The 12,137-nt window shown below is 48.1% G+C and overlaps 1 long non-coding RNA gene across 1 annotated transcript in view; it reads right to left on the minus strand.

Moving 5' to 3' along the window:
- Positions 1–325: 325 nt before the first annotated feature.
- Positions 326–12,137, minus strand: part of LOC149996854 (uncharacterized) — a 151,093-nt gene continuing 139,281 nt past the window's right edge. Inside the window, exon 4 of the long non-coding RNA XR_016514349.1 lies at positions 326–695. This is a non-coding gene — a long non-coding RNA (uncharacterized LOC149996854). The remainder of the gene's footprint in view (positions 696–12,137) is intronic.

Genomic DNA, 12,137 nt, shown 5'->3' on the forward strand with positions numbered 1-12,137 from the left:
GTGTTCCATAAAAATTAAATTGAAAATCCCTGCTGGATCTGGTCTCTGCTCACTTTGCAAATCCGCGGATGCTGCAGGTGCAGGAGACCGGAATGAAGGAAACGTACATGTGCCACATGACTGCATCACACCTGGCACTATGCTAGGTGCTTCAGGCTTATCCTGATCCTGGCGTGTTCCCTACAAAAGGGAACATGTCTACCTATCCGTCCTAAATCTTGGGCTTAGAACATTTTGGGTTGTTGTTTGATATATTTTTCAGAAAACAGAATGTCCACACATGTGTTCCATTGAATATGCAAAGTAATTTCTTTTTAATGGATGACAATTTTTGTTTCTTAATCGGGAAACTATAGGCCATTTGTCCTATGGCCACTCCATGCTGCGTGTCTGATAGATCCGCATCTCCACTGAAGGATGCTTCAGGCACCAAGTTCCCCAGCTCATGCAAAGTCAGAGCACTTCAGGGGTCTCCAGCCTGGGCTGTCTAGGGCTCTTCTCGCCAGGAAACTTCCGAGTGTCCTGCTCAGCCCCTCCCCCAGCCACATCCAAGGTCAAAATCCAGCCAGGGGCCTTTCACAGGCAGAAATATTTATGCCATGTCCAGAGAACCAAACCTAAGGGGACGGAACTGATGCCTCTTGAAAGGAATCGGGGTGGAATCTCCAGAGATTAAGAAACTGACAATGACCAAGCTGCAAAAGGGGTAAGAGGGAGAAGACGTGGAGATTAAAGCAGCCGGGCCATCCATTATTTTGATTTGTGCTTCTCTGTATTATTCTTATTATTTCAAAGGGAATTAAAGGAATGAATTAAGACTTCATTAGACCGCGTCAACTTCAGGAATATTAATCCATCTTCCATTTGCCTTAAAGCTCATGGATCTCTCCAGGGTCGGGGGTGACAGAAAGTGAGAGCGATCGATATGTTTCTGTCTCCCTTCCCTGTGCCCCTGGCCACTTTCCCTTTCATGCCTTTGTTTGACATACAGGAAAGAATCATGAGGTGTTGAGTATCATTAACTTCCAAACACCTACGAAATCAGTAGGAAAGTGCAAACATTGCGGACCCCGACCGTCTCTGCAAACGATCCGTCCTAAAGCCCTGCCCTTTGGAGATGAAAAGAAAGAGCGTGGCAGGCTGACAGTCTCAGGGAGCGGGGAACGGCATGAACAGGCGGGGGACGTGGAGAATAAATGAAAATATGATTGACTTCTTGCCTCGGCCCAGCTCACACATGGTTCTGAGCATTTAATAAACAGGTTGACACTCTGAGTTCCCCTCATTAGGGGAACGTGGAGACGTGGATTATCATAAATCAGAAGGCCAGGTTATCAAAGCTTGTGATCTTTAACTGTGTCAGGGCGCCCTCCTGTCTGCTCAAAGGGAGGCAGCAACCTACAAGCTGCAAAGAATTAGCCACTGCGCCGTGATTTAATATACACACACCCCTGGAACAGGCGGGAGGCTGGGCTGGGCAGGGAAAGGTTGCCCAGGTACCCATCACGAGTACAGTTGTCTCAGGGGTGCATGGTACCTGGGCGGTAGGGTGAGGGCTGATGCTAGCATGGACCAAGAAGCAGACCTATGTGTTTGGAGAGATGGGAACGATAAAGGGAAATTGCTGTGGAATGTTAGGGTTTCCAAGCTGGGAGGGGCATTGGGAACAATTTAATCCTGTGCTTTCCCAGCCTAGCGTCACATCAAAGTCTAAGGGAAAACTGGAGATTTCTAATAAAGGCACATCTCTCCTGGGACTCAAACATCACATTCAGGAGAAATGAATGCATGTGTCCATGAAAAGAGTGGCAGCTTGACTCTTAACAGCCTCAAACTGGAACTATCCCAAATAGCCTTCAATGGGAGAATGGATGAAAGCACACTGTGGTACATCCATACAAAGGAATACTAGTCAGCGATGAAAAGGAATGAGCTCCTGATAGCTGCAACAATGTGAGTACATCACAGGGAGCTAATGACCAGTGAAGGAAGCTGGGCAAGGGAAAGCGACTCCATTTATCCGAAGTTCAAAGACAGGCAACACCAATTGATGGCATTAAAAGTCAGCACAGAAGCAGCATAGGAGGACATGATTTGGGGCATAAGGAAACCTTCTGGGGAGATGGAAATGTTCTGCACTTATCTGGGTGATGGTTATAGAAGACCTTCTCTTAACCATCAGCTATCCAGAGAGCTCGGCCATGCACTGCTGCCTCGCCCTGTTTTGTTTGTTTGTTTTTGTTTTATATTGTTTGTCTTCATATTCTTAATCATGCTCAGAAATTATCCTGTGGATGCATTTTTTTTTTCTCTGCCTCCTTCTGCAGCCCCATCATCACAAGACTGAGCTCCTCAAGGAGAGGAGAAGGGTCTTATCTGACGCAGTCACTCCTTGTGCCCGCTGTCCCCCTGAGGCACCCTGCTCTCGGCCTCAGCGCTGCCTTGTGGGAGAGCATCAGTGTGCGCTCTCACCTTCTGGCTCCTGGGCCACTGTTGGCTGACAGGAAACCCTCGTGGGGACTGAAAGGAACGGGGGATGGGAGATTAAGGTGCCGGCTCTGCTCTGAGAGGTCACTACAATCTGGCTGCTCTGAACTGGGGGTAACACCCCTCAGGGGACATTTGCCACTCTCTGGAGCTATGCACGCCTGTCGCAACTAGAGGGTAGGGATGCTACTGGCCTCTGATGGGTAGAGGCCAGAGATGTTGCTGAACATCCTGTCCCGACCCCACCCCCACCCCCGCCACCCCCACCTCCATCCCTGCCGCCCCCGCCGCAGAGAGTGATCTGGCCCCAAATAGTGCCAAGGCTGAAAAAAAACCTGCTCTAGATGAAGGTCACACAGCTCTTCAAAGGAGGCCCTCTCTCCACAGCTTTCTTCCTCCAAATTCAGGCAAACACTTCCCCCTTCCTTCAGGTCTAGAGGGTGTACAAACCACAGCACCGTTAGCTCCCAGAGACTGCACAGTCCTTGTGTTCCCGCAATATCCCACCGGGCGCTTGTCTTAGCCCCTTTATGAGACTCCTCAAGTTATCCTAACAGAGTGGGCTATTCCGTTTCCAGAGGGAACCCTGACAGATCCGCCACTTCGTTTTCAGTAACCAAGTGCCCACTAAATAGCAATAAATACCTGTTAGATTAATTAATTAATGAGTGAGGTCCTCCCCCATGGATGTGGGTTTAAATGTCAAAGGTAAATCTTGGAACTTAAACAAACAAAAAAAATCCTCAGGTGGTTTTAGAACGATATCATCGTTTGTTAACGGGAAAAACGAGGCCCAGGGAGGAGAAGCTACTTTCCAGTTTCGCTCCATTGGGGTCCAGGAAACACCCGGCCCGGCATCGGTTGTGAAAACCATTTTCCTTGGTTACTCATCCTGAATTACGTTTCCCATAGTGTTGCCAATGCCTTTGGGTGTTAATGCAGATTCTGAAGTCCACATTTCCTGGATATTAAAGAGGAATGGTTCACCTGTGGAACTTAATTCATTTACACGTGGCTCTGACTGTCCAGGGGCAGAAGGGATGCTCCGCAGAGGGACCGCAGGCCCGAGGACTGAGATTCTGACTCAGTCCCGGGTCCCACCATGTCCAAGCACCTTAGCCTACTAAGACTCAGTTTCCTCGTCCAGAAATTGGAGGTGTCAGCACATGCTATTTAGGTTCACTCAAAGGCATCCAGGAGATGGTACCTGTGAAGGGTGTGGCCGGGTGCTGGGCACAGAGTGAGACTTCAGAGAACGGTGGGTACAGTGAAGGTCTCCGGTCCGGCTTTCTGCACTGAATGTTGTAGAAACCCCAGAGATCCCCAAGGGACTCAGCCAAGACAGCACAAATCCTAGAGTGAGAGATTCCATCTGAATGCCCCCTCCACATGCCTAGCTAAAATATGGGCCAGGGAGGATCCAGTTCCCAAACCACTGAGATCTAGATTGTTGGCTTGAATTGCTTAAATAGGTTTAAACTTGCTAGTGGAAACAATACGCATTTCTTCATGAGCTTAAGAGACCAAGGCTTGGAATTCTGGCCAAGATGGAGGCCTAGACAGACACGCTGCGTCTCCCTCCACAACTAAGAAGGAACACAACTACCTCAAAACTAGAGACAACCAGAAGGTCCAGAACATCAAACTGCATGGAAGTCCAGCAAACAAAGACATAAAGAATAAATATTCACCCAGACAGGTAGGAGGGGTGGAGCCGGGGCAGAGAGGACCCGGTGTGGTGGCGGCGGCAGCAGCGGTGGCGGCAACAGCGACGGCAGGCCAATGGAAAGTGCATTCAAACATTTTAAAAAGTCAGGAGGGACACCTGGGGAGCATTCACAGCTCCTCACCACACCACGCAGCTCACAGTCTCAGCACCGGGGAAAATCAAGCCTCATTGCTTCTGACTGTGCAGACCAGTGGGAGTTGGGGTGGAGGCAGAAACTGCCGGTCTCTCAGCAGAGTCTGCTTGTTTAAAGGGCCCCCACGGTCCTAGAACATCCGCAGACCCACCCACTCTGGGAACGACGGCCAGGGCAGCAGCTAGAGGGGTGCCAGTCCAGTGCAGAAGTGGGAGAGGTGCCTGGAAAAGGGGCGAGTGCTGGGCAAGCAGCATTGTTCCCTCTTGGACCCCTCCCCTGCATACAGCGCCACAGCGTGGTGAAACAGGTCGCCCTATACGGATGAATCCCTAAGGCTTCGCCCCTTACAACGTAACAGGTGTGACAGCTCTACCTGGGACTCGGAGGCAAACACACACAGGAGCCTGTCAGAATGAGGAGACAGAGAATATGGCCCAAAAGAGGGAACGAATCAAGGTTCCAGTGGGAGAACTAAGCGATGAGAAGATAGCTAACATAACAGATGCATAATTCAAAACACTGGTGATAAAGATGCTCACAGACTTGACAGATATGCTTGAGTACGGCAAACGCGTAAGAGAAGAAGTAAAGGCTATGCTAAGTGAAACAAAGGAAAATCCACACAAAACCAATGGTGAAGGGCAGAAAACCGGGGTTCAGATCAATGACTTGGAACATAAGGAAGAAAAAAACAGTCAACCAGTACAGAATGAGGAAACAAGAATTGAAAAAAATGAGGAGAGGCTTAGGAACCTCTGGGACAAGTTTAAACGTGTCAACATCCGAATCATAGGGGTGCCAGAAGGAGAAGAGGAAGAGCAAGAAATTGAAAGCTTATGTGAAAAAATAATGAAAGAAAGCATCCCAAATTGGTGAAGGAAATAGACATACAAGTCCAGGAAGCATGGAAAGTCCTGGGCGAGCTGGACCCAGAGGGGACCACACCAAGACACATCATGATTAAAATGCCAACGGTGAAAGATAAAGAGAGAATCCTAAAAGCAGCAAGAGAGAAGCGAAGAGTTGCCTACAAAGGGGTGCCTATAAGACTGCCAGCTGTTTTCTCAAAAGAAACTTTACAGGCAAGAAGGGACTGGCAAGCAGTAATCAATGTGATGAAAAGCAACCTACATTCAAGATTACTCTACCCAGCAAAGCTATCATTTGGAATGGAAGGGCAGATAAAGTGCTTCCCAGACAAGGTAAAGCTAAAGGAGTTCATCATCACCAAGCCATTATTATATGAAACGTCAAAGGGACTTACTTAAGAAAAAGAAGATCAAAACTACGAACACTAAAATGACAACAAACTCACAACTATCAGCAACTGAATCTAAAAAATCAAAACAAAATCCAACTACGCAAACCAGAATAGGAGCAGAATCATAGGTATGGGGATCATTTGGAGGGTTATCAGCTGGGAGCAGGGAGGGGGAGAAATGGGGAAAAGGTGCAGGAATTAAGAAGCATAATCAGTTGGTACAAAATAGACAGGGGGAAGTTAAGAATAATATAGGAAAGGGTGAAGCCAAAGAACTTACATGCATGACCCATGGACATGAACTAAGGGGGGTGGGATTGCTGGAGGGAAGGGGGTACTGGGCAGAAGGGAGCAAAGGGGGAAAAAGCTGGAACTACTGTAACAACATAATCAGTAAAATATACTTTAAAAAGAGAGAGAGAGAGAGAGAGACCAAGGCTTACTCTGGGATTTCACCAAAGAACGGAATATGTGGCTCATGTTTTGGCTTCTCTCTTCACACCCACATCAGAGCCTTTAATACTCGGGAAGTTTTAAATTTCCCACTCAGGAAGAGTGGGTTCATGGAGAAGGAAAAAAAGAGAAAGACTAGAAGACCACCTCTGTCCCTCTGCAAGTTGGGGGCACCTTAGAGACCGGAACATGGATTAGTCTATAAAAGATCAAGAACGTGTGCTTCTGGAGTAGCTTGTAATTTAGTCCCAAAGAAGGTCCGAAGGAAAGGTGAGGGTAAGGGAACGCTCTCTTGGATGGCGATTTATACGCAATGGCTCCAGTACTTCCCACCTCTGAGACTCAGGCTGCTCGTCTGTAAAATGGGGCTGTATCAGCACCTACCTCCTGAGTGCCCAGTAAGACCGACTGATACACACAATTGTAGTAACTCCTTACGACCCACAAGTTTGCGCCCCTTTCCAGTTCACGCTTTATGCATGGTCTCCAAGGAAATTGTTTTAACTTTTTTTTCAGATTAGTCAATACTGTTTATTATAGAACACCTGAACAGTATATGAACTAGTGAAGAAAGCTAAGGTCTCGGGGAAGCCCAGCCTTCTAAGACAGCTACCATTAATAACGGGGGGATGTCTTTTCATGCATCTTTGCATTTCATGAAGCTTAAAAAAACCCAGGCTAGTGTTGGAATCAGCTATGAGATGGCGAATTTTAATCCAGCCATGGCACTGTGGGTTGTAGGGCTTAGACAAGCGAGTTAACTTCTCTGGGCCTCAGTACCTTAATCTATAAGAGGGTGTATCCATCCCTGGGGCTGCCATAACAAATAGCCACAGACCAAGTGGCTTAAAACAACAGAAATCGATCCTCTCTCAGTTCTAGAGGCCATAGGCCTAAATCAGGGGGTGTTCCTTCTGGGGGCTGTGAGGGAGAGTCTCTCCTAGTTTCTGGTGGCTACTGGCAATCCTTGCTGTTCCTGGCTATAAGCACATGACTTGAATCTCCACCTCAGGCTTCCAGTGGTCTTCTCCTCCATTCCTGCATCTTCTCTTCTTATAAGACACTTGTCCTTGGATTTAGGGCACACCCATATAGCCCAAGAAGTTGCATCTCAACATCCCTAACTTAGTTACACCTGGAAAGATTCTTTTTTCCACATCAGCCCACATTCACAGGTTCCAGGTGGACTTATCTCTTTTGGGGTGGGGGTGGGGGTTGCCGGCATGGGTGGGATTCACCATTCAACCCATAGCAAATGGGAACAAGAAAAGTTGCTTCCTAGAGTTATTGCAATAAGAAGTCAAATGGGATAATGTATATTTAGTTCCTGGCACATGACAAGTAATCAATAAATGCTGTGTATTAATAATCTCATCTGAAGGCATTGTTTCTTCCTGAAGAGCTAAAGTAACATAAACAAACAAATTTAAATGAATAATTTTGAGGTTCATATGGGTGCCAAAAATGTGGTTGTCTTGAACTCCCTGTGAGCACTCTTTGGTGTCTAAAAGAGAAGAGTTTTGATATATTTATGCTCTGATTTTTTTCCCCCTCTCTCTTCCCCACAGTTTCTTTCTTTTCTCTGGTTGTCCCTTCATCTGTCATAGCTCAGCAGGTTGGCCACTTCACTTGGAAAAAAACCCAGAGCTTCAGACTGTGTAGATTCAGTTGAATCAATTAGGCGAATTACATTTTATTTAGGATGAAAAGGTTCCCATTCATTTCAATATGTGGCTTTTCATGCTTTTGTGACGTGGCGGTTAAAGAGAAATTCTTTACAGCTTCATTATGTTAAAGTACACAGTGGTTCTTCTTTTTGAACCTGAGATGAAAACCGAGACTCATGAAAGGGCTGAATGAGAGGCAACTGCTCACTTCACAATACGAGCTGTCCTTGACCGAAAGATGCTCCTGGAGCGTTTATGGCAACTTGATTTATAAAAGGTGGGTAACAACAGGGCCAGAAAGACAGTGGAGCGAGAGTCCCTAAAAGTGAGTTTGGGGCTGGGCTGTGTTACCCTGAAGCCGCGCAGCACCTGCTGGTAACGGAACCTCCTTGTGCCTTGATTTTCCTGCTGGAAAGTGAGGGAGGATTGGGAGAGACGCCTTCCAGGCTCAGACCTTCCGCAGCTCACCGGCCAAATGCGAACATTGCTCCGTTCGTCCTGCCGAAGAGCTGACTTCACTCCCTTTACCAGGGGCCCCCGGAGGCACTCGAGTTGAATTCAGCAAATACGCGGCATTTCTTGGAATCTTTCAGGGCTTTTGAATCTAAGAACAGGGTGTTCCGAAGTGAATGAGCAAGAGAGGAAATAATCCAACCCACACGGGAAGCTAAATAACAGTCACACAATACATTCAGAGTGGCCCCAAAGCTGTGTGTCCACCAGTCCAGGGACAGGATCCGAGGGGAAGGCCAACAGGGAGACAGCAAGAACCTTTGTGGACAGGAGGAGATTTGGTTTTCCGCATGAAGGAGTAGCTTAGACAAGGACCACATTTTTTAATTCCTGGTCCTTCCCACCATGTCTTACACCGAATTGATGCTTGGTAAGAATTCACTGACAACCAGCTCCTCAGGAGAAGAGGGGGACAGGTTTATCTTCTGGAGCACCCTGACCGTGGGCAGAAGTCTTTGTAAACACAGGTGGTGGGGGTAAATGTGGACAGGGGGTGACTCCGTTACGCATCTGCCAAGCGGCTGGCCCAGTGCTCCGTGCTCTGTGAACCCACACTTCACCACTTACCGCTTTCCTTCTGGGCCTCAGCTCCATCATGGTCACCATCATCATCGTCATCATCACCTTCTTTTTAATTATCTTCTCTTCCTCCTCCTCCTCCTCTTTCTCCCTCTCCCTTCTTTCCCGATCGTCATCATCTTCATTGCCTTCATCACCTTCATCTTCATTGCCTTCACCATCACCCCCATCGTCTTTATTGCCATCATTACCACCATCATCATTGCTGTCATTTTTTTTCCAGTGTTTACTTTATATCTGACAATATGCTAAGGACTTTTTACATTCATTTTCTCATAACCATCACGACAATCTTAAGGACATCTGTTTTTCCCCCCAAATAGATCGACCCTGAGAGGAGGATTTGGGGGCAAACAGCTTATTTGGGAGGTGATCCCAGGAAACAGGTAGGAGAGCAGAAATAAAGGCTGCGTTCATGAGTAGCCAATACTGAGGGTAACTGGGGCGTAATCTAGACGTGAGCCTCCTGGGGGGCTGTGAGAACACACCTCAGCACTGTTCCGGGGAGCGAGCAGGATGTTTACCCACCTCCCATCCCTCATGGGTTAAGGTTCCTCCTGAGGGGAGCAACTCCCTGGCACTTCTGATCTGCCCCACTCGGGCAGCCAGAGAAAGCCCTTGGGTAGAGGTGCTGAACATTAGCTTCTTGGGAAATGCGACCTAGGCTCCAGGTGGCTCGGGGTTAGGAAGGTCAAGGACATATGGGTGGGGCACCAATAGCGTCTATGACACTGTCACTATTCCAGTCCTAGAGATGAGGAAATTGAAGTTCAGAGAAGTGAAGTAACTGGCCAGATTGATCACAGAGTTCTTAAGTGGTAGAGCTGGGATTTGAACTTGGGTCTGTAGGTGCCAAAACCTGAGCTAGTAACTCCAATCCTCCCTGGCCCCATTCACTAAAGGTGAGAGTTGGCTCTAAAATGCCTCCCACCCACAGCTCATCCCCTCTGTCCTGGCTGGCAAGATGTAGAGTTGGAGGAGAGGGATGTGCACATTTTCCTCTGGCCCCGCTGGGTAACGTCTTTGCGGTGAATCCCAGCACAGCCAGGGGACAGGTTTGAACATGGGGCTGGAACCCCTGGTGATCAGGAAGCATCCACATCCATATCCAGCAGCCGCCCACCCCTCCCCTGCCCCTCAGTGCGGTTTGAGACTCTGACTGTGGAGAAGTCACTGAAGCCCTCTGTGCCTCAGTTTCCTCATCTGCACGGCGACAGAAACAGGGAGATGAGAACCCACCTCATAGGGTTTAGCCAGAATTAAACAAGATAACGCATCACAGGAGCACAGCAAAGCACCTGGAAAACCCTGCCTGGTAACTGTTAGATTTTTATTCCCACGATACATCATTAGTTATTATAAGTACCGGGGCCTCTGGTCTCCCACCTAGAACACGAGGTTTCCAAAATGGAAGTCAGGACATTACCTGGACAGAGTCTGACAAGGAAAAGTAACAGAGGAAATAAGCACACTCCCCTAACTCCCTCTGCTCCCACCATCCCGATTCCCTTGGCAGATCTGAGGCCACTGTGCATACTCAGGGCATTTGTACTGGCTGCTCCCTCATTCTGGAATGTTCCTCCTCCAAGACTGTATGGCTCAATTCCTTGCTTCCTTCAAGTCTTTGTCAAATATCTCCTTCCCAGTAGACTTCCCCAGGCACATCCTTTAAATTGCCGCAATCCTGCATCTCCACCCCGTTGCTGAGACTCACCCTCCTTACCCTACTCTGTATCTTTATTAACCTCTAACAGATGGTATTGATATAATTTGCCTGTTTATCTATGTAGAACCCTGGCTGGTTTGGCTCAGTGGATAGAGCGTCGGCCTGCGAGCTAAGTGTCGCTGGTTCGATCTTCCAGTCAGGGCACATCAGAGAAGGAAAACTCTGACTCCAAAAAACCTCCGCTGCCTTGCGGCATACCTCTTCAGGGGAAAGGCTAGGGGAGTAAACCCCGACAGAAAATCCGGAGCCGGAGTCCCTAAGGCGGTTTGACGTTGTAGTCAACACCGGCAACTCCTGCGGCGCACCTGAAGCCAAGCTGTATTGACTCCGTCTTTCCCTTGGACCCCTCAGCTGCGAAGAGAGGGGGGGTCTGCTGCATGGGCAACAGCAGACCCTCCATATCACCCTGCCCAGGCTCTGTAGCTTCATCGCAAGATGTCGATTCAACACGGGAGGAGACAGATACCATGTCACTCCCGAGTCGGACTGCACAGCCATTCTCGGCGGTGCAGATAGACTCTTAAGAAGCTACACCATCGTCTCTCGAGACGGACGGCTGCCGACGAGTTCATGGATTATGGCCTATCTTCTCCCTACAGAACAGTGGTTCCCGATCCAGAGTGGCTTTTGCCCCCACCAGACACTTAGCAATGTCTGGATACATTTTTGTTTGTCACAGTTGGGAACAGTGCTACTGGCTTTTAGTGGGGAGAGGTCAGGATGCTGCTAAAACTCCTACAGTGCACAGGACAGCCGCTCCCCAGCTCTGCAGCCCAAAATGTCAGCAGCCCCAACATGGAGGAACCATGCTATAGAATGAAGCTTTAAAGAATCGGGCTTCGGGGCTGATGCTGCGTGTAGTGCTGTCTCCCGGCATCCAGGACAGTGCCTGCCCCACGGGCGTCACTCAGTACATCTTTTGGGGGCGAATAACCCCTAGACATGGTCTTTAGAATGAAGACTTTCAGATTCATCAAGGTCTCCAGGAAAGTAAAATTCCACTTCAAATCAGCCACAGCACAAACACACCGGCACTGGCCAGACAGGGAGAACGAGCCAGGTCCTTGTTTGGAAAGGAATCATTTTCACCGGAAAGAAAGAAAGATGTCCCTCCAGCGGCCCCGCCCGGAACTCGCACATTGCGTTCTATGTTTAACACGTCTTGTGCTCTCTCTGCTGAAGCCCTTGGCTCCAGCCCATAATATCCCTGAATCCAGGAAACCATTATGACTGATCAGGGTCAAAGGTTGCTCCTATTGTAACTCACTTCCTCCATCAGAGTTTTAAATTTGGAAAACGATCTTATTGCTATTGTGTGGAATGTCAGCTCTCAGATAACCTCAGAATTATTTTTATTTGTCTACCGTGACCCCTCACTACCAAAAAAAAAAAAAAAAGTAAAAATAAAAGGTGCAGAGCAGGAGTCAGATAAGAGCCAGCTGATATTTTCAGCTTTTAACTGAATAAAAGGAAGGAGAGGTTGTCAAGATTCCCAGAGGACCCCCCAAAATGAAATTCCATTTCTTTTTTTAAGACAGCTAGAATAGGAAAAAGGTCAAACCCCTAACAGAGTAGCAATTTTAGATAAG

Source organism: Furipterus horrens, unplaced genomic scaffold (genome assembly GCF_987537825.1).
Source record: "Furipterus horrens unplaced genomic scaffold, mFurHor1.1.pri manual_scaffold_11, whole genome shotgun sequence".
NCBI lineage: Eukaryota > Metazoa > Chordata > Mammalia > Chiroptera > Furipteridae > Furipterus > Furipterus horrens.